We start from the raw sequence: 21,338 nt of genomic DNA on the forward strand, positions 1-21,338 counted from the left end.
TAAAAGCCTGTTTAACACTTTTCAGGAAAAGTTAAACCGTAAATTATTATAAAAAAACAACACACACACACACACACACACACACACACACACACACACACACACACACACACACACACACACACACACACACTTAATACAAGCCTGCACAATTTCAGGACTCACAACCATATTCAGTGACAGTCTCAAAAATTGTGATGTCCATAACACCGGGAAGTTTGATCACAATTGACAGGGTGTTATTAAATAAATGAGTCCAATTGAGGCATGAGTTCATCCATCAGATATGTTAAACAACCAACAAGGACTTTAAATGAAAATGGGGTTGTCACGCTTGTAAACAACAAAACACTGTATGAACACAAAGCAGCGCTGCCATACTAGCCATTAGCATCTGCTGTAGAGTTTTGTTTTGTATGAAACATGCAGGGGATGAACATAAACGTATGTGTCGTTCCATCCCTAAAATTAACTGATGTTAATTTAATTAACTGTTATCATGAATTAATTGTATATTTTAGTAACAGTTAAATTAATACATTGCACACATACAAAACCCCTGCTGGAGAAAACAAGCCTTTTATTCATTAGACTTCTTACAATTACATTCACCGTGTGACAACTAGCCCCAGTCTCCCATAACAACTGCATTTCAAATGACTCTTCATTGGATTTCTTCATTCTTCAACTAAACATATTGTTGCTTATGACTAGATAATGACAGGTTTATGTAGCCCACCTTTGAGGTCAAATAAATGTATTTGCAATATGTGTAATGTGTAAATGTCAGGTAATACTCTTTTAAGTGCTGATTTTTTTTCACTTTAGTGAATATTAGCTGAGGTGTTCAGTGAAACATGAACACCTTAAAGGGCATGTATACACTCATTACACCAGGTTGACCTTAGCACACGGATGCTTTTCATAACGCAGACGGTCCTCAGCAGGGTCTGTACTGCAGGGGTCCCATGGGGCCCACAGATAATTATCTCCTCATTACCTTCCAGCACTTACGCCGCTCACACTACAGTTCTCACCAGTGCAAACATCATGAAGGAATTAGCATTAGCATGCTAACCCAATATCACAGTGTTGCCTGCCGTTTGGCCATTTCATTTGGGCTTGTATTCGCTCTTGTGTGAGTTGACTGATGAGATAAATACCCAGAACACATTATATTGTTTTGCCTCAGCAAGAGCATTTGTTATCGTCATCCTTGGCCATTCAGACAGAATTTCTCCAGAGAGCCGAGCAAACAAGAAAAAGGAGGTGAGGATATGCGTTTCCTGCTTTTTGAGACCTCAAAAACAAGTGATGTTTGAGGAGAAGAGGAAGTAGATCTCCATTCTTCGTCCCCAGGTCCCAACCATCACTGCTATCATGAAATAGTGGTTTTAATGGAAGTGCTTGCTGCCTCCCAGCTGGGGGTTGGCAGTATGTTTACAAAGATACCTCGGGTAATGGAGTGCACCCGGTCAGACCTCGTTTCTACGTAATAAAGCCAAGGGGTGGCATTTAACTGGCTTCCTCACATCTGCTGTAAATAAGCTTGTGTTTAACCGATTCAAAAGGGATCACGTTTCAATGAATCACAGGAACACAAGCAAGCTGTTTATTTCAGTACTCTGATTACTGGGACATTCATCTATTCCAACTAAAACCAAGGATCCCTTGGTGGAAAGAGCCAGAGCAGGAAACCTGTTACATATTGTATAAAACTGATTTATGTCTGGTCTAAAAGAAAGAATGAATGAAATATTATGCACATCATACTATATTAATGTATATACTTTAAGATGCTTATATTGTCATTAAACCATTAAAAAACATTAACAACCATTGTTGATGTAAAAATGAAGAAGTTTGAGATCAAATGAAAATGGACTATTAAAGACCACTGCTCTTTAAGAGTCTCATTAAAACATGTCAGGGTCATATTTAATACCAAAATCATAACAAAAAAAGATATGACCATTCGGACCATTATTTTTGGATTGTGACATATTAATGACAACTTTTTCCTCACCAAATTTTCAGTACTGTTATCAGGGAACTACACTAACATTTTCCACTGGTGGCACTTGCGCTACTAACTTTTTCAGTTACTAGCGCAAAACATGATTTGGTCGCACAAATTATTTATATAGTAAGCCGCTCTGGATAATAATGACCAATAGTGAAACTGTATTGCATACAGATGTGCTTTTTATTTTACTCTCCATCTTTTAAAACACATGCCTTCTTGTTTTCTTTAAAAATGGTTGGGATAGATTTACTGCAATAGAAAATACAGTAGCCTACACAATAAAGTGCTAAATTAATTTCTTTTGGATTTCACCATGCTATGGTTGGCACAGATGGGCAGACTTCTGAACTCTTAAGGAAAAGTAAAATAAATATAATATGTCATTGTGAAGCTTCAATGATTCGTGTTTGAATTGTTTTGACGCAGTTACAAATTTGGACAGTCCTGCAATTGAAGGCCCACAGAATTTACAGTAGGGCTGCACGATATTGGTAAAAAAATGACATTGCGATATTTGATTTTTCTGCGATATATATTGCGATATAAAAACAATTTCACCAGATGACTTGAATAGCTCTACTTGGAAAGAATGAATCATTCTAGAATGACTCTTGAGTTCAGTGTTGGACAGATCAGTTGTTATTTTAACCATTCATTAAAGTGAATCGGTTCAAAGGAGTCAGTTCGCGAATCGGACGTGTCATTAACGGACCACGGCACACGTTGTGTGATTATCCAGGCAGTTTAGGACATCGCACAAGATTTGTCTCAACACAGAAAACATTTCATCACCAGATAGATTTTTTGTTTTGTTTATTGAAAGAGTGGTTTATGCCATCTGAATGTGTGCAAAGCTTTTCAGAGAAGATGAGGCAACGTTATTTTAGCACAATTCACAACCAGTGGTAGTTCAGAAAAAAAAAACTTCGGTCTTCCGACCTTTTACCATCGTGTATTCTCAAAGATATTCAGTCAACTCAATTCATTATTATGAGCGAGGGAGGGAGAGAGAGCGCGCCCGCGACTGGGGCTTTCACTCTCTCTGCTCGTTCTCTCAGTTAAACAAGCGCGAATCCGCGAAGCCAACTTGATGTGTTGAATGCTCAGAGCGCGTTATAAAACGTATTCTTAAAATACACATTTCTGTTTTAATAAATGCTCATAGTAAATCATAGCATATTGCCTAAAACATTAGGTAGGTACAAAAATAATCAAACGGTGATACATTTGCGACCCATTAAAAATTAGGGTCGCAATGGCATTTCAAAAGGTCGCATATGCGACCATTTTGGTCGCAGTGTAGTTCCCTGACTGTTATGCGCCTGGGTGTTTTGTTAAAATGTGTTCTGGTAATATATTAGTAAAAGTTACTGCAATAAAACATTATAATCATATCAAGGCAGTACATGTACTACTATTATGAATGAACACTAATTAGCCACTTTATATACCGTCCAGACATTTGGGGTCAGTACTTCTAAATTAAAAAGTACTTTTAAGAGGTCAGTTAATACTATTATTCAGCAAGGATACATTCAATTTAACAATAGTGACATGTTACTGATCAAAAGTGACAAAGCATGTCAGCTTATTAGATGATGATTTATACAATACACAATCATGTGATTCCGCTGAGTTTGATTGGCTGTATCCTTTGCACGCAACCAATGTCAGACAATCCTTTTATTTGACGACGCTCAATTTCCAGCTGTAATTTAGATTTAATGTCTATTGGCAAAGGCAAAATGAACGCTGTAATTTCCAAATGCTACATTACATTCATTATAAATGCTTGGTAAACAAAAGATCCTGGGTTTCTACTGAGCTCAGGCAAATCCAAGTGAGTCTGAACCAATCGTATCCTATTTGCACGTCTGGAGTTTAGATGCTGTAATTAGTGTTGTGCGATGGAGCCCTCTTCAGGAAAATCACATACTGATTGCTCATTACAGCCTAATGAAAATGTAATCAGCCATAAATGGAAGGCATTTCGATATTTTTATCACTGTCCGGGAGCCGACGCAGGTTTTATACTGTAAAGTTATGTATAATCTTTTGAGCGGAAGGTATCAACTATGTTTGTGTGATTAGATTGGTTTCCCAGCTGCTAGAAAATTTCACACTCCGTAGGCAGCACCATCTCTGGATGTCTAGAAGACTGATTTCATTATGACATTTGGATTGTGTGACTATTGCGCAGTCAGTATCTTGTCCACTGCACATTAAGGCTCTCTCAATTTCACTTTCACAAGGATCAGTGATCTAGTCGCAACGGGGATGTTGGTTATGTAAACCTCTTTGAGTTGTGTAAACTAGTCTGTGCCTTCCATGTCAGTATGGCTCACTCCTGTGATGGGAATATGTGTGTGTTAAAGTGTGTGTACAGTATGTGTATCCATTAACACAGAAAGGTTCTGAAGACGACAAAGAAAGCGTTTCCTTCAATATGAAAGTTAAACAGATCCAGACAAAACAAAGACTAATCTTTAATCAAATTACAGAATCTCTCTCTCTCTCTCTCTCTCTCTCTCTCTCTCTCTCTCTCTCTCTCTCTCTCTCTCTCTCTCTCTCTCTCTCTCTCTCTCTCTCAATGGCACAAACGAAATTGGAAGATAAATGCATCATATACAGTATAATTCAGTTTTTTTGCACCTAACAATGCTGGAATGCTAAAAATTATGATTCATACTATAATAACGTCACATAAACACAAACTCAAACATGTTTTTCTGCATTCAGATGTATATATTTATATAAAAACACAAATTTGTCTAAGTTACAAAGTATTTTGTTAGCACATGTTGCTTTTTCGTGTTCTTCTCCATTGTTTGATTGATGCAGCACACCGATAGGATTTGAAGTCTGCAGTGCTTAGAAAACAAAGCAACTGGAAAGTGTATTGAGTTCCTGTACCTCAAGCTCAACTGCTCAGCACGGCGTTAAGTAAACCCCAGATAAACCTCTTTATTAATTATTCATGAAAAACATAGCTATTTCATGAGCAGTTACCCAGTCTCAATTCATTTTAAAATGAGTTTCATTGAGCTTCAGTTTGATTAGTTAAGTCTTAACCTGAATGGTCAATTGAAGTGTTCTTTTGAGGCGTTTTCAGCTAATAGCAGTCCAAATGGCAAATGCTCCTTAAAAAAGCCTGGAGACAACTGTCTGACAGTTTGCCCCTTGAGACGAACACTCAATAGTAAGGTCAATAAGAAGTCATGATTGCCTCATCAAGCCAAGATGGTGAAGGGTTTGCAGCCTTGAAAGTCTGTCATCTTGCATCATTACCATCATGCTATCTGATTGGCCACTGCGATGTTCTCATTTAATCCAGGGCAAGGATGTGTAGCAGTAGACAAACAAACGGGCGATTACTGAAGATACTCATAATGATTCCACCTTCAGCAGCTTGTCACAGTTTGGGTTGATTCACTGTTTAATCAAAAAAAAAATCTTGTAGCTGAAGTCTCCTTTGTAATTTTTCAGTATAATGAAAAATTTTGTTTTCATCAAGTCTTGAGATCAATACCTCATTGAAGTGCTGTCCTGAGGGTGTTCATCTTTAAGCGCTAATGCTGCCCACTGCTGCTTCTGCTGCCCTTCTCAGGACAATAGGGAGTGACAAGAGGGTCACCGCTGCTGGGTTCATCTTCCCTCGACCTTTACGTCCCCTTTGGGGATCTGTCTTTTTTCACTGGGTAAGAATGTAACCCAGGCACAGCAGAGGGCAGGAACAAAACAAAGAAATGCTGCACCATGATGTTTGCAGCCGCCCACCTCCACCGCAGCGCTCTTCACAGAGCTCTTGAAAGTCGTTTCCTCAAATTTGGAATAATAACTACAAACTAAAGTGCTTTAAACAGTGTTTTTTAGTACACCACCTCCCTCTCAACTGGAGCCCAATTTGAGCAGCGGTGGCCAAAAGCTCAAACACATCAATTATTTAAAGTATGTAATGACATGACAACTAGAGTGTAAAAGGCAGAAAAAGAAAAAAAAATTCAAGCAAGGAATTTCCTCTTTTGTTTGCCTCAATAAGTCAAAAAAGTGAGAAAGTGCAGTGCGTGATTGATAGCGGCGATGAAGACAATATGGAAAAAAATGCTCAAGGTTAAAACAATGACCAATGAGGCATCGGCAGAGGAGCTAGAATGATTGATAAGGGTGACAAAGCGACAAGACCCCAGGCTGCAGCACAGCCGCCATCCTCCGCACCCAGATGAGGCTTCAGTATTCTACGTCTGCTCCATCTGATCATCTAGGAAAGACAGGGACTCTGTCATGGACCTCAAACGACACTGCAAGGCTGGTGAAAATAAGGGGTGAGGGGTGGTCTCTAATGTTGTCGGTTCTTCTTTTAATTAGATACAGCTGTTAAGTTGTATGTTTTTTGTTGCTCACATAGCATTGGCTTAAGATATAGTTTACCCAAAAATGAAAAGTTTGTCATCACTTACTCATTCTCAAGTAGCTCTAAACCTGTATGAGTTTCATTCTTCTGTTGAAAACAAAAGAAGATATTTTAAAGAATGTTGGTAATCAAACAGTTGATGGTAGCCATTGACTTCCACAGTAGGTAAAAATAAATGCTATGGAAGTCAATGGCTAGCGTCAACTGCCTGGATGCCAACGTTCTTAAAAATATCTTTTGGTTTCAACAGAAGAAAGAAACTCATACAATAATACTTTTTTGTTTTACTTATGAAAAGTTAATATATATATATAGTTTATATATATATATATATTTATATAAATAGTTTATATATATATATAAATAAAGTGCAATAAATAGTAACAATTACTATTTTTAGGAAAAATTTACTATTTTTTTTTAAAACGTAGAATTGTAACTGTAAATCTGGAAACCAAACCAAACAAAAAACAAAACCATTATAAAAATGCTTATAAAAATCAAATAAAATGCTTAACATTAAAAGCAAGACAATGTAGACAGTCTACAACAATATAGAACATCATAACTCTTTCAAAAAAAGTCGCAATGTTAACTACAAGCTTCTGTCTGCATTATTTAAAGCCCAATTATGCACCTGTTAGTGACAGGAGAAAGCAAGAAAAATCAAATTGTATTATGCAGCACATAGTCTCGTGTTTTTCTGTGCATCTCTTTCACACATGCTCTCTCTCTCTCTCATTACCAGCACTACCCATGCCCTATACTGTTTTAGTGAGCTATCTGAACTGGAAGCTCCCCAAGGTCGACCACCATCTCCGCAAACAGCGACAAGCACAGCCCCTGCTGACAGCCAGTCACATTTATATTTAGCCAGAGAGGAAGAGGAGCAGGAAGAGGTGCCAACTGAATAAGCCTGCTTCCCCTCTGTGAAGGAGATGCATCCTGTAAGATCTGCCTGTGTGCGTCTCTCACTTTCACAGTCTCTCTCTGACCCAGAAAAGCCGCCCCGACACGACGACGAAATACAGGAGTGCAGACACACCTAAATATAAATAACTTTGTGCCACTTACATGTCTAATGACAAGTCGAAGCCTGAAAATGTTAGAGTTTTTAGAGTTGGTTTGGAATGACTACACTGAAATTGCTGCCGTTCTACTAACTTTAGAAGAGTTAGACTGGCAAAGGTGTTTTTTTAATGCTATAAAACAGTCACAAAACAACTGATATATTCTGGAAATACTGGATTATACAGCCTGTGGTGGTCAGGCAGGTTTTGGACCAACATAGTCCACTCTTATTCTCGAGTAGACTTTTGAACATTGACAGCTTCTGGTCCACTTTGCAACTTATTATGGCCAACCCCTTTACGTATGTGATTGGAGCTTATGATGTTGGCAGGTGCTTTCCATTTTGAGAGAAATATGCATTAGATGGTCGGTGAATCGAAGAGGGAAAACCATTTCCTCTACCCGGTATTAATGGTAATTAGGGGTGGGAGATCTGACGATTTTATATTGTGATTGATCTTGATGACGTCCATAATCTACTTTTCAAGCGAATCGTAGAGATTATGATCTTTTATGTCCTCGTAATAATGTTAAAATAGAGCAATGACTGCCTACTAGATGGCTGTGCTGTTATATCAAGCTTCTCTATCATGTGGCTCTATTCAAATTAATACAATTTTAGTTTTGATTTCTATTTTGGCTTCCAACGATTATGAAAACGTGATAATCAAGATCAATTGATCATTGTGGCGCATACCGTTGCTTTCCTTTAAAGCAGTGTATGTTCGCCCCTCCTTAAAAGCGTTAACTTAACGTACAAATCAGTCAAAATCCTGTGGTAAAATGCAGTCTACTGTGTGGCATGCTTTATTTTAAAAAGGATTATTAAAAGGGCATTAAACTGAGAAAGAGACTGATCCTTGCATGCTTTCTGTGTGCGCGCTGCAAGACAGAGTGGAAGTATACTTGGGGTTTCAGGCGCACGCCTAAACAGTCACCAAAATATGTCAAAATGTCCGTCTTGGTGACTATTTATATAAGACATTCAGTTATATCTTAAGCGAATAAACAGTTGGAAAATAAATTGTACGTGTGTCATTATATTAGAACCATATATTCAGTCTAAAACCCTAATGCAAATACCTGCTGCTTTTTGTGTCAATAATAAACAAAAGACAAAGACAAAATAACTCACTACTCTTGACCTAAAAACTTTAGTAGTTTTAATAAGAATCAATGTATATTTAATTCATACAGTGAAGACTACACAGTGTTTTAAAGTTTAAATTTAAGTTTGGGATTTAATCACTATTTTGACAACTGATTGTTTCATGCAATACTGTCTTTTAAATTGTGCAAATATATAAGTCCATAGGCTTGTTCCAGGATATTCTTTATGTCAATATTAACACTCATACTGGTAATTAATTCTGACCTGCTTGTGTAAGACTGGAGAAATTGGAAGAACTGGAAGATAGCGCAACTCTCTGAGAGAACAAAGGAAATAAACATTTGAATTTCTCTCTTGTGCTATCATGCTGAGATCACCTGAAATTCACCCAAAAATCTATAATGGTTAATGTGAATAATCATCATACCATATTACACATATTTGATATCATTTGAAATGTCTCAGTGTGACTGTCTGTACAAAGGTCTCATTCTAAAAGAAGTAAACCAAAAGGTAATAAGGTATTTAAGAGTTTAGAGATAATTCACATACATAGGAGGGTGTGTCTTCTAGGCAAATGGTCTCCAGCTCTCAGAAGGTGTAAACTCAATATCAAATTCCCATTGTTAGCAAAATGTTCAAAGTAAATCAAGTTCTGCACCCAGTAAGTCTGGGATGGTGATTGATGTAAATTCCCACTGTGAACTCATGTTTACATTTGAAAAGAGGTTTCTGCCCTGGTCTGTCTATATAATGAAATGCAATGAGAGGCTGGCGCCATTCTGTAACCCAGACTAGCCTGTGATGCGAAGTGTAAGCAAAACACTTCACATCATGTATTTTATAAGGGTATTGCATCTTCTTTCTTTATTTTAGAGCATATGATGTTTGTATCTATTATCTTTGAACTGATTATGCAATTGGCGTGGTGCATTTACCTGACATAATAAATTGTAAACATTTGATTTTATTCTAATAGACTTTGAAATTATTTTTAACTTTGAGTTAAAAAGAATAATCAAATACTCGCTCACACTTAATGATGCACAGATATCATAAAAACCTTTTTCATTTATGAAAAATATAGATGAAATAACGAGTTAATACATATGAGAAAATGTATTTCATGTAATCAAATCACTTTGCCACGCAGAAAGACGGTAACGCGCAGAGACCTTCACTCGCTGACCGGATAACCTTTTTTGGGCCGATCGAGCCGGGTTTTACACTAGAAAATCTGTAAATCAACTACAATCAACTACAAGATGCTGATTTTAGTTCGATTATACTACAAAGGATTTACTTGTGATGATAAAGATAATAAAGCTCCTAACATCATCCAAGGAGGGACAGAGAAAAATAATTGACGAGCATGAGGAAAAAAAACTAGAGGGCCATTTCTCAAGCACCGCCCAGGGAATAAATAATCAACTTGATTTGGTCCAATGCGGCCGGTCACGCTCCATTGTAATTTGAGGGGCCGTTAGGATTAGTTTAAAGTGTGAAATTAATAAAGGGCAAACTGAATATGATAGAAAGGTGGAAAGAATTGAGATGAAACAGAAGGAAGGGACAGACGAGGAGCCTGACAGAGGATAAGATATTTGTGTGTGTGTGTGTGTGTGTGTGTGTGTGTGTGTGTGTGTGTGTGTGTGTGTGTGTGTGTGTGTGTGTGTGTGTGTGTGTGTGTGTGTGTGTGTGTGTGTTGTGGGGACAGACTGGAGGGCAATGGGAGGTTTGGCACAAGGACAGAGATTACAGCAGCATACTTGGGGGAGGTCTGAAAGGAGGATGCTTTGACCTTTCGCAGCTCACAACACAGCCAGTACCAGATTCACAGAGAGGAAGATTTGATAGTTTACAATCAAAAGTGCTGGTCTCATAGGTGGTCAGCCCATGGTTGATAAGATTTGAGTGCTAAAGTGTGTAGTATATGGACGGACGGACGGATGGAATCCAAGGCCAATCCATTGTAACCAATACCTTCAACATGCGGTCGATCTTTAGCATATCATTATTACTGTGCTCTGAAGCAGGGGAGTCTCAAGAGAAGCAAGGTTATTCCGCTATATTTTTCTGTTGAAAAATCGAGTACATTTAGCAATATAGCGGATGAATTATGTATATTACAATGTTATGATGAACTATATGCCTTTCTCCACTGATGTTCTAAGTTGTTCAAAGCGTTTCTAAGGATACCGATTTCTAGAAGGCAGACTGAGATGGCGAATGTGAACATGATTTCTGTAACATTATTGATGTGCAACATATTATTAGCTGTATGATAACGTTCTCAAGCAAAGCGCTAATCATATTGATTATCGTTATGTGTCCAATGTTGTAAAGAGCGTTACATAAAACGCATTACCATTCAGATACATCAACTTTGTAGACAACCCTGTATAATTCACTCTTCTACTTCTACAGAAACTAAATCAGTTTCTGGTTAAAACATATATGGCTGAATTAAACCAGTATTTCCACTTGCCATCGTGTAACATTTACTACCGTTACGTTGTAAAATATACTAAATGAAGGAAGAGTTCAGAACGTTACATTCAAGCTATTTTAAGGCATGAAAAAAACAAATTCAAAGCAAAAAAACATTTAAATATGTCATTTTGACTACAATGGGACTTTAAGGGATTGCATTATATACACAAGGTGGCATGCATTTCTTGCTAAAAGAAGTGTTTTGTGAAAAAGCATTAAATCACTTTATGTCTTGCACCAGTGCTATAATTCTTCAGAAATTAGTGTCTGCGGTGTATTTGGTAAAAGTGTATTACTGACTTCACGTCATGCTTTTAATGAAGTAATTAGGAATTTGGTTCAAAACTTCAAAGTGTTCTATCTACCAAGGGAAATCAAACAGTCAGCAGTGTGCATCTAGCAGTTTCACAGAGAATGAGCATATGGACTTGTGTTTGTGTTGACGTGTGTGCATGTACCCTGGCCACTTTCTCCCTCACCTTCGCAAAGCAGTGGGCGTCATTTTCAGTTCATGTCACCATAGAGAACAGAAAAGGGCAGATCCGAACATGACCCGGAGCACACATATTGTTACAAGCACTATTCTATGCCACATGATTTACCTGTAAAACGTCAAGTACGAGGCTTGCACTCTTTAAAGCATCTTAACATTCAAAACCACAGTCACATTACAGTGTACAAACATGCAATGTGCCCTGCTTTGTTGCCTGATCAGACACAAACGGCCAGTTTGAGTTTGATCAGGCAACAAAGCAGGGCACCTTGCATGGGCCATTACAGCGGTGCACAACTGCAGTGCACTGAATCGGTTACCAGAGGAGATGTTGTGAGGTTCCAGGTAATGTTGTTCATTAACTCTGCATGATTATTTGGGCATCACAGTGCAATTGTTCAGGGCAGGTGGGGCGGCACCTAACCCTGCTAAGATACAAATGGACAGTCCTGAACTCCTGCAGTTGGTCAGATGGTGTTTCCAGCAATTGTGTCCTCTAAGGGAACAGAAGGCATGATGAAGCAGTCAGAAAAGATGTGTTAGCTTGGATGAGCACTTTAGATACAGTGTACATTAAAGGGATAGTTCACCCAAAAAATGAAAATTACCCCATGATTTACTCACCCTCAACCATCCTATGTGTATATGAGATTCTTCTTTCAGACATATACAATCGGTGTTATATTAAAAAATGTCCTGGCTCTTCAAAGCTTTATAATGGCAGTCCGGCACATAAACACATCCGGCAGACAGCCGTGGACATCGATTTACGGCAAAGAGTTACACTTGACCACAACGTAATGACGTACTCTGTTTGCTTGAACCGCGAATAGGAGGTTCTTTTGGCGTAAGTCGACTTGCGTATGGCCATCAGCTGGAAGCTAGTTATTTTAGTCAATAAAGTTTTAAATATCGATATTTTTTCTTACACGAACGCATCGCTTCGCTTCAGAAGGCCTTTATTAACCCCCCGGAGCCGTGTGGAGCACTTTTATCATGGATGGATGCATTTGAAAAATATACGGCCATTCACTGCCATTATAAAACTTGGAAGAGCCATGACATTTTTTAATCTAACTCCGATTATATTCGTCTAAAAGAAGAATGTCATATATACCTAGGATGACTTGAGGGTGAGTAAATCATCGGCTAATTTTAGTTTTCGGGTGAACTATACCTTTAAATAAAATCCTTTTTTGCTGGATAAAATTTCTCTGAATGCTTGATTCTGATTGTTTGTGGCATTCTGTGGTCATATACTTCTGTATAATGACAGCTAAACTGAAATTTTCACTGTTGACCATGGCAACATACCCGTGGCTACTTAAATCTATCTCTTATCATTCCGTATCCTCTCTCTCTTCCTAACAGCGCAGGTTGTAAAAGCTAATTGGCCCCATCTTGTGACACAAAACGGTTACTATGACTGCCGACTGTAATAAAACAATAATCCTCAGTCCCCCAATTAAATCAACAAAAGAAAGCATTGCTTAGAACAACAACAAACTGTTAAGAGCTACAAAGAGCTGGATGAAAGAACTTAAAGTCAGCATGAAATTCCCCTACATCTATTTTGTAAATGCACAATTCATTCATTATTGTTTTATTTTTGGGGGGTTTCATAATTTTTACTCAAGGTGTCATAACATGATCTTCATAATCTCTGATGAAGAATGCATGATTTGTCCAATCATTTAATCCGCTTTTACCTGCAAATTTGCGTAAATTTTTTGGTGCAACACCAAAATCTCAATATCCAAACAACAATTCACAGAATCAAGACTCAGTCCTATACATTTTTTTTTTTTTTTTGATTCTGATTTCACTGGGCTGCAGCCACTACAATCCAATCCTGACATTAGTATTGCCTTTTACCTGTCCTAATAAAACCTCACAGTAACCTTGGAAATGTTATTGGCAAAATAACATAAGCTAAATTCTGATATATATATATATATATATATATATATATATATATATGTATATATATGTATATATATATATATATATATATATATATATATATATATATATATATATATATATATATATATATATATATATATATATATATGAAGAGTACAGATGCAAAAGGCTCTAAGTGCCATTGGGAAATTTTCTTCTAGAATGATCATTTTTCTCAAGCTCGTATATTTAAGTTCAGTAATTTCACTTAAATGACAACTAATAGGTAATTTTCATTGCCATTTAAGTGAAATTACTGAACTTAAATATACAAGCGTGATAAAAATGATCATTTTAGAAGAAAATTTCAGATGGCACTTAGAGGCTTTTGCATCTGAACTCTTCGATATATATATATATATATATATATATATATATATATATATATATATATACACGTATATGGTATAAGTTCTAAAGCAGGGTTTGTGGCTTTCTTGAGTGGTTTAAGATATATCTCTAAAGTACAAACATGTCTAAAGAATCACAGACACTAGCATGAAGCACAAGCTCTGATTCTATACAACTTGGATTGATTTCTATCAGCAAACTACAAATAGATTCCTACGCTACAAATAACCTCCTATGGAAGGAGACAGATATTAATACTTCCCCATCAAATATCCCCACACCGGGATATATTTCATTAGTCAATATCTGCTGTACTTCCATAAAAAACTCGGCTTATTTTGTCCTCAGAGTGGTGCAAGGAGAGACACTTGGTACATTGACTTTCATCAGGGCCTATTAGCCAAAGGTCGGAAGACTCCACAGAAGAACGAGCTAATTCATTGGAAACACTGGGACATATTAGCAACCCTAATGTTGCTCTGTTATGCATTTAGTGTCTGCTTTTTGACTGAGACTATGTTTTGGATCAAAGTGATGATAATGGTTTTGGCACAACTCACACAAACCCATAAATGCACACAGACATACAATGAGGTTAAACGCCTGGTTTTCATTTCATCTTTGTAGTGATTTACTTCTTACGTGGCTTGAGTTGATATACACTGTCATTTTAACTGAGTTTCATTTGTATATTATATTCCTTTATTTTACATACTGATTTACTGAGTGCAAATATGTTTTACTGAAAAGGAACCCATAAAAATATAAGTGAAAATATAAATTAAATATAAACATGTATTAATTAATTCATATTTATTTTTTAATTATTAGCATTAATTTACATGGTTTGCTAGGGCTGGAAAATGGCGTTTTACTGAGTGCAACCTATAATTTTTTCATTTAGAAATATGTCATCCCATTTTAAGCTCAAAGGTTGTATGCCAATATCATGAGCCATTTAAACAACTTAATTAATCCTTTAATTTCCTTTCATCATATGCCAGTGGATTATTTTGTGGGACGCATTTGACATTAATCCTAAATACATCTAATGCTTTAATAAATGTGGAGGAAATAGATGTCAGTGTGGTACTGATCAGTTACTATGAAATTCAATTGTGATGGGTGTTATTGTTAAGACCATCTAGAAGCAGATGTAAAGTCTTATGGTACTTCATAGTATAAAATGTAGCTGTGCATAATTCACATATTCATAAGATCCAGTAAGATCCAATAAGATGACTATAATTCACAAGATCCAAAGGTGGCTCTTTTTCACAGAGATCAATAATCCTTTAACCTTCCTAAGGAGGCATCTGTACTCAATATACTTTGACTGTTATTATACCTTACCCAACGAAGAGATAAAAATGAGAGAAAGAAAATGAGACAGAGAGCAGAATGTACCAAACAGGTTGATTTACATCAGATCTTTCCCTTTTGTCACCTGATATGGTGCAATGTATCACAAATATATAAAGGATTAGTTCATTTTAAAATCAAGGAGACAGCCCTGCAAATCACGAAGAGCTTAAATCTCTCGTGTCCATGAGCTCATCCCACATTACTGGAGCACATTGTCCCCATAAACAACACACAAGTCCTTAAACAAATCATCAATTAGAAGCCTTCCTGGAGCCATTTCGAGAACATAAAACTGCTCATTAAACCCTCTGCTGGACAATTTATCATCACACAGCTCCATTTTTAAGTCACTTCTTTCTTCATCTACCCTAACTGTCCAGGGATCAACAATGAGGATGGTCCAATAGCTTCAGACCAATGTGAGAGAGTGTCTTGGATACTAAAAAGTAGCCGATTATCAACATAATCGGGGGCAGTCATGGCCTAATGGTAACAGAGTTGGACTGGTGACCCAAAGGTTGCTGGTTCGATTCCAGTACCGGCAGGAATATGACTGAGGTGTCAGGAATATGACTGAGGTGTCCTTGAGCAAGGCACCTAACCCCCAATCGCTCCCCGGGCGCCACTCAAGGCTGCCCGCTGCTCCGGGTGTGTGTATCCACGTTTGCAGTGTGTGTGTGTGTTCACTACTCACTACTCTGCTCCTAATGTGTGTGCACTTACTTGGATGGGTTAAATGCAGAGGTCAAATTCCAAGTATGGGTTACCATACTTGGCCATCACGTGTCACTTTCACTTTCACTTTCACTTTCATAAACCTAAACACAGAATCTGTTGAGCCTCCCATGACAATATGTTCAGAGCATTTTTTACAGCATAAGTGAAAGATAATTATACAATTGGATCACAATTGCTGATATGAATTGGTTTGTGGTGTGCACGTTTAATTATGTGCTGAAATAATACTTGAGTTACACTGTGTCTCAAATTAAAACAGGCATTTGAAAGCAATCCCGAATGGAAAACGATCACTGCAATGAAAAAGATTATTAAAAGTATGTTTGCTCATTTTTGTTGCTTTGACCGTGTAGGCAGCTTGTAATTTTTGTACTGCAAAGTGGAACCTTTTGAAGTTTAACACAAAGAACTACAGAATTTGAGTGATATCAGTGGGATATTTCACACACTGTTTTAGGGTCCTGTGATCTCTGAGCATTGTTAGTGCACTCAGACTTGTCTAAAAGAAGATGAAAGGCCAAGCATGGGACAGTCAGTGGCTTCTCTGACATTGTTTCATCAACAGAAAATGGAAACAAAAACATGCTTTCAACTACGACTCACCACAAAATTGAGGATTGTCCACTGCTAATGCACTTTCCCTCATCTTTTCCAATTTTGCAGCACTTGTCTTTGAGAATTTAGACAATTATTTTACAATCACAGCAAAGTTGTTTTGAGGATGCATCCTATTTTTACAGTCTTTGCTGTGCAGACTAAATAGAGGCCGAAAGGATCAATTTGAAACCAGCATCTGGGTGGACAAAGGGGTCAAAGTTTCGCTTGTTAGCATGGTCCACCATCTGGATGCAAAAAGCATCTTTCCTCATTGACAGCTATTCAAAAAGAAAGCAACATATACACTGCCTGGCCAAAAAATGTCACTGTTTGGATTTAAATAGGCAAATGCTTAAGAGTCTATGATTGAATCATTATTGCAGAAATTATTATGTTTCTATAATGTTATATGTTTGGCAGCAGTTCTTCTAACCCTATTTGATGGAGTGTTTGTAGCTTTTGATTTCTTAAACAACTATGTAGGAAGACACATCATGGCCATATTCCAGGATGACAAATGTCAAGATTCATCAGGCTCAAATTGCTAAAGAATGGTTGGGAGGGAGCATGAAGAATCATGTTCACACATAAATTGGCACCTCTGAGTCCAGACCTTAAATTCAATGAAAGTCTTTGGGATGTGCTGGAGGAGACTTTATAGAGTGCTGGACTCTTGCATTGACAATACAAGATCTTGACCAAAGATTGATACACCTCTTGATGGAAATAAATGCTGTGATGTTATTTCCTATACTACACAGATGTATTGACTCAGGATAACTGCTAATGAAGAGCTTGAAGTTTTGTGCATTATGATGCGAGATGTCCTTTCATGTTCAGAGGAGACTCATTATTGGGATTTAAATGGCTCCCTGCCCTGAAAATAGGAGGTATAGTGTGTGTTATGTGAAGACTGGGCTAAGTCATTAAGGTGGCTTGGGGTAAAGCCACAGTATTAATTGGAAACCTCAGGCCATTACACTATCAGGGGTTACTACAACTCTGGCGCATTGCCATTACTGAGGAATTATGAATTATTTATGCAGAACACATTCAAATCATGAAGGCTAAAGGTGCAAAGTGCCATTAAATGGCTGTGACTTCATATTTTAAGGTTTAATGAATTGCAGACTTGTTCTTTCACCTGAAGGTTGGAGACTCCAGAGGACATCATTTTACGGCATGTTAAAGTTACACAACCGCCTTGCCTCAAACATCATCCAAAACTAATGCTTTGTCCGCATTTCATAGCATATTGTCGTTTTTCTCTGCTCACGCCATTGTTCGGCGTTTTGAACGAGCACGTTGAGACCAATGTGACTGCTCTCTGGCAGCTCCACAACAACAACTGATATGCAAATTAACCTCTGTGTTGTATTTGGGGAAACAAAGAGATTTTGGGTGGACAGTTTCAGCTTTGGTCTCTGTTCACTTTAGGGCTTTCAGATTTGTAAGTTTAATTAATTTTCAAAGGCAAGCCTGTGGTTTATTACAATGTGCAAATGATTCTCAGTGGCAGAGCAAAGCATGCTAATCTGCATGTAGCGCGTTGTGAAAGGTCATTCCCTCCAGCTCAACGGACAATGCTCACTCCAAATTGATAAGCCTGACACCGGATATATGCACCACAAACACACTCAGACAATACAAAAATATGGACACCTATTGATGCACCAGGCCACAATCTATTAGTCAAGAATTCAAGGATTTGCCCCATGGTGCCTGTGAAGGTATGCTGAATGATATACTACAAAAAAAAATCTGTTTTTGACACAGCAAAAGCGCATTTGGGTGTTTGGTAATGCTAGCACACAGTTCCATTCCAAACCTTTATGAGATACATACAATGAATGTGCAAGCTACTATCCAGTACACTGTTCTATCACATAACCAATTAAACTTTATCTTTACGCTCTTAACTTTAAAGCTGATTTTAGGTTGGTTAAAGAGATAGTTCACCCCAAAATGAAAATTCTGTCAGTATTTACTCACCCTCATGTTGTTCCAACCCCGTAAGACCTTCGTTCATCTTCGGAACACGAATTAAGATATTTTTGATATAATCTGAGAGCTGGATCATTCCTCCATACTAGTCCATAGGGTTCTTGAGGGATTGTACTTGCCGGCCTCGAAAAGTTATTAAAGACATCGTTAAATAGTCCAAGTGACTACAGTGGCTCAATCTTAAGTTTATCAAACGATAAGTGTTCCAGCTCTCAGATTTCATCAAAAATATCTTAATTCGTGTTCCGAAGATGAACGAAGGTCTTACGAGGTTGGAACAACATGAGGGTGAGTATATACTGACAGAATTTTCATTTTTGGGTGAACTATCCCTTTAATATTAGCCGTCAATCATTCCCTTTCACTGTGCACCGTTGTCAACAACTGTTTGCCTGCCATTCTCGCTCTGTCTGCTGTGTGTACGTGAACATGCTGATGACGTATGATGTCTGCGTGAACAGACTGCTATCCTGATATCTATCAGGATATGAGGAGACTTTCAACCAGCAGAACAAAAACCTCTCTATAGAGAATCACCTATTGCACCTTTAAGGCAGATGATGATGAAACACAGAGTCACACAAACGTGATTGTGACAAATCACTGGCTTCATTTAGGCATAATCATTTAGGCATCACAAAATAAAAACAAAACAAAAAAAAAACCTTAAAAAACTCCAATATCGGTCAGTAAATTATATAGAATCAATTAATATATTGCACATCCCTAATAGAAAAATTTTACAGTATACCGAGCAGTGTTTCCCCTAGGATTTTTTTCAAGGGGGGTGGTAGATCCCCCGAAACTCGTGGAGCGGGCGTAACGGATACGTGGTGTAAAATTTTTAGTAATCAAAAATCATGTCTAATTAATTGAAATCATGAAACTTTTATTATAAACAATTATTAAACTTATACAATATTTTTAAAAAAAAATTATATGCAATTTTTTTCACACAAATTCTGTGTTGTTTTTTTGTGGTAGGCAAATGAAGACATAAAAATTACTTTTAATCATATGAAATTAAACAAACTTTTTGGTCAAACAACATGCTGCACAATGAGCTTTTACTGTTAAAATTAAAACATGGAAGAAAAATTGTGATTATTCCTTAAAAAAGTTTTGATCATAATTTATTTGTATTAGTGTTAGTATTATTAGTATTATTATTACATTGAGACATATCTAAATTCTACTGTACAACAGTAATATATTTCTGTCAAGTTAAACCGAAATTTTGTTTTGACGGGTTGCCGTGAAGACCTTTGAGTTTCTGTGTTTATGACATGACAATAGTTTTTCTCTCACGAAGTGACTTTCAGAGCGTATCTAGAGTCTGGAGATGAAGTTCATGCATCCGTTTCCTCATAGGCAAAAAAAAAAGCTTGAGCGTCACACGTGCTTCTGCGTGTGTCTGTGTGTGTGTGGTAAATGAAACCAACCTTCATCTGCACCATTCATACACAGAACATGTAGGATTCGTATTTAAATAGTATTTTTGCACTTTCATATTCACACACTAGTCTATAGTGATTTGATTTCAAGTGTACTGAACTGCTATATCATAAATCATAGCCGCTAAAGTTACTATATGGAGCTCGCGCGTCCATTTTTTTTTTTTTTTTTGGGGAATATATATATTTTTTTTCATTCTTTCAGGGGGGCCGAGGGGTAGTTTCCCCTACTCAAAACAATGGTAGGGGAAACACTGCTTAGACAGCAATTTGAGCATATAATGCAATGGCTGTTCCAAACAGTAGGCAGTCTTAAGATACTGAAAATTCTAAAGCAGCATAACCTGTTTCCTTTGTGCATAATGCAGTCCCAGAATGCACTGTGACAAGTTCACCAATTGATATGCTATTTTATTGCCTACCCTAAGCAATTCATTCCTTATGACTCTATTTCAGGTTGGAGACATAATTTGAAGGCAGCTCTCTAAGTAAATAGTGAGGAAAGCTCACACGGTTTTAAAACACAGGCAGTGTTTATTATCAATTACAAAGAACATCCTAAAGCTGATTGCTGGATTTGCTGGTGAGCCATTGTTTTAGAAAGCGAGAGGCTTTATAAATCCATCAGCCATGACAGTGGCTGCATAAATATGCACATCCTGCCTTTAGACATGAGGGAGTGAAGGCATGGAAAAAAAAGGTCTCTGAGGTATCACTTTATATACACACACACACAGTCACATTTGTTGACTCCATGTCTCTTTGATGTAAATTCTGACATTTCTGGCAGCTCTGTAGTCTGTGAGTGATGGCACTGCATTTTACTGAGGTCAAAAATAGTGGAAAAATATCATTCAGTCAGAAGTGAAATCACAATGCTATGGTGAAAACTGGGTATGAGTGGTTTCCTTTCCTTTTGAACCTTATTTAAATGTGCCTCTCTTGATTTTAGCTTCTGTGTGACTGCATGCTTGTTAGAATAAAGAAATCACAATTTAGCAAGGATCAAAGAGATGCAAAAATCTCAGAAGTTATTAGAATAAAAACAGATTTGGCATCCATCAGGCACTTCATTTAAATGGAAGAACAGGATGAGCAACACCACACAACGCCGCCCTCCAAGGTCAAATCCCATTAAGTCAAGTGAAGTCCGAATAGCGTGATTTGCTTTGAACGGCTGCCGTCATTAAAAAAAGGATGGTGGTGTGAAACAGATAGCTTTTCCTTACTTAGTGGATGAAAAGCTGAAAGAGCCATTA

General features: G+C 37.4%; 1 protein-coding gene and 1 long non-coding RNA gene across 9 annotated transcripts in view; one reads left to right on the forward strand and one right to left on the reverse strand.

Annotated features, from left to right (window-relative positions):
- syt1a (synaptotagmin Ia) overlaps positions 1-21,338 on the reverse strand; it is a 231,555-nt gene that overhangs the window by 166,022 nt on the left and 44,195 nt on the right. The window lies entirely within an intron of this gene.
- LOC143741532 (uncharacterized) lies at positions 15,759-16,078 on the forward strand. Its single transcript, XR_013205112.1, has 2 exons — positions 15,759-15,844; positions 15,880-16,078. It is a non-coding gene; the product is annotated as an uncharacterized LOC143741532 (long non-coding RNA).

The sequence above is a fragment of the Siphateles boraxobius genome, unplaced genomic scaffold (genome assembly GCF_051911475.1).
Source record: "Siphateles boraxobius isolate OS27281-9 unplaced genomic scaffold, OSU_SipBor_1 19, whole genome shotgun sequence".
Taxonomy (NCBI): domain Eukaryota; kingdom Metazoa; phylum Chordata; class Actinopteri; order Cypriniformes; family Leuciscidae; genus Siphateles; species Siphateles boraxobius.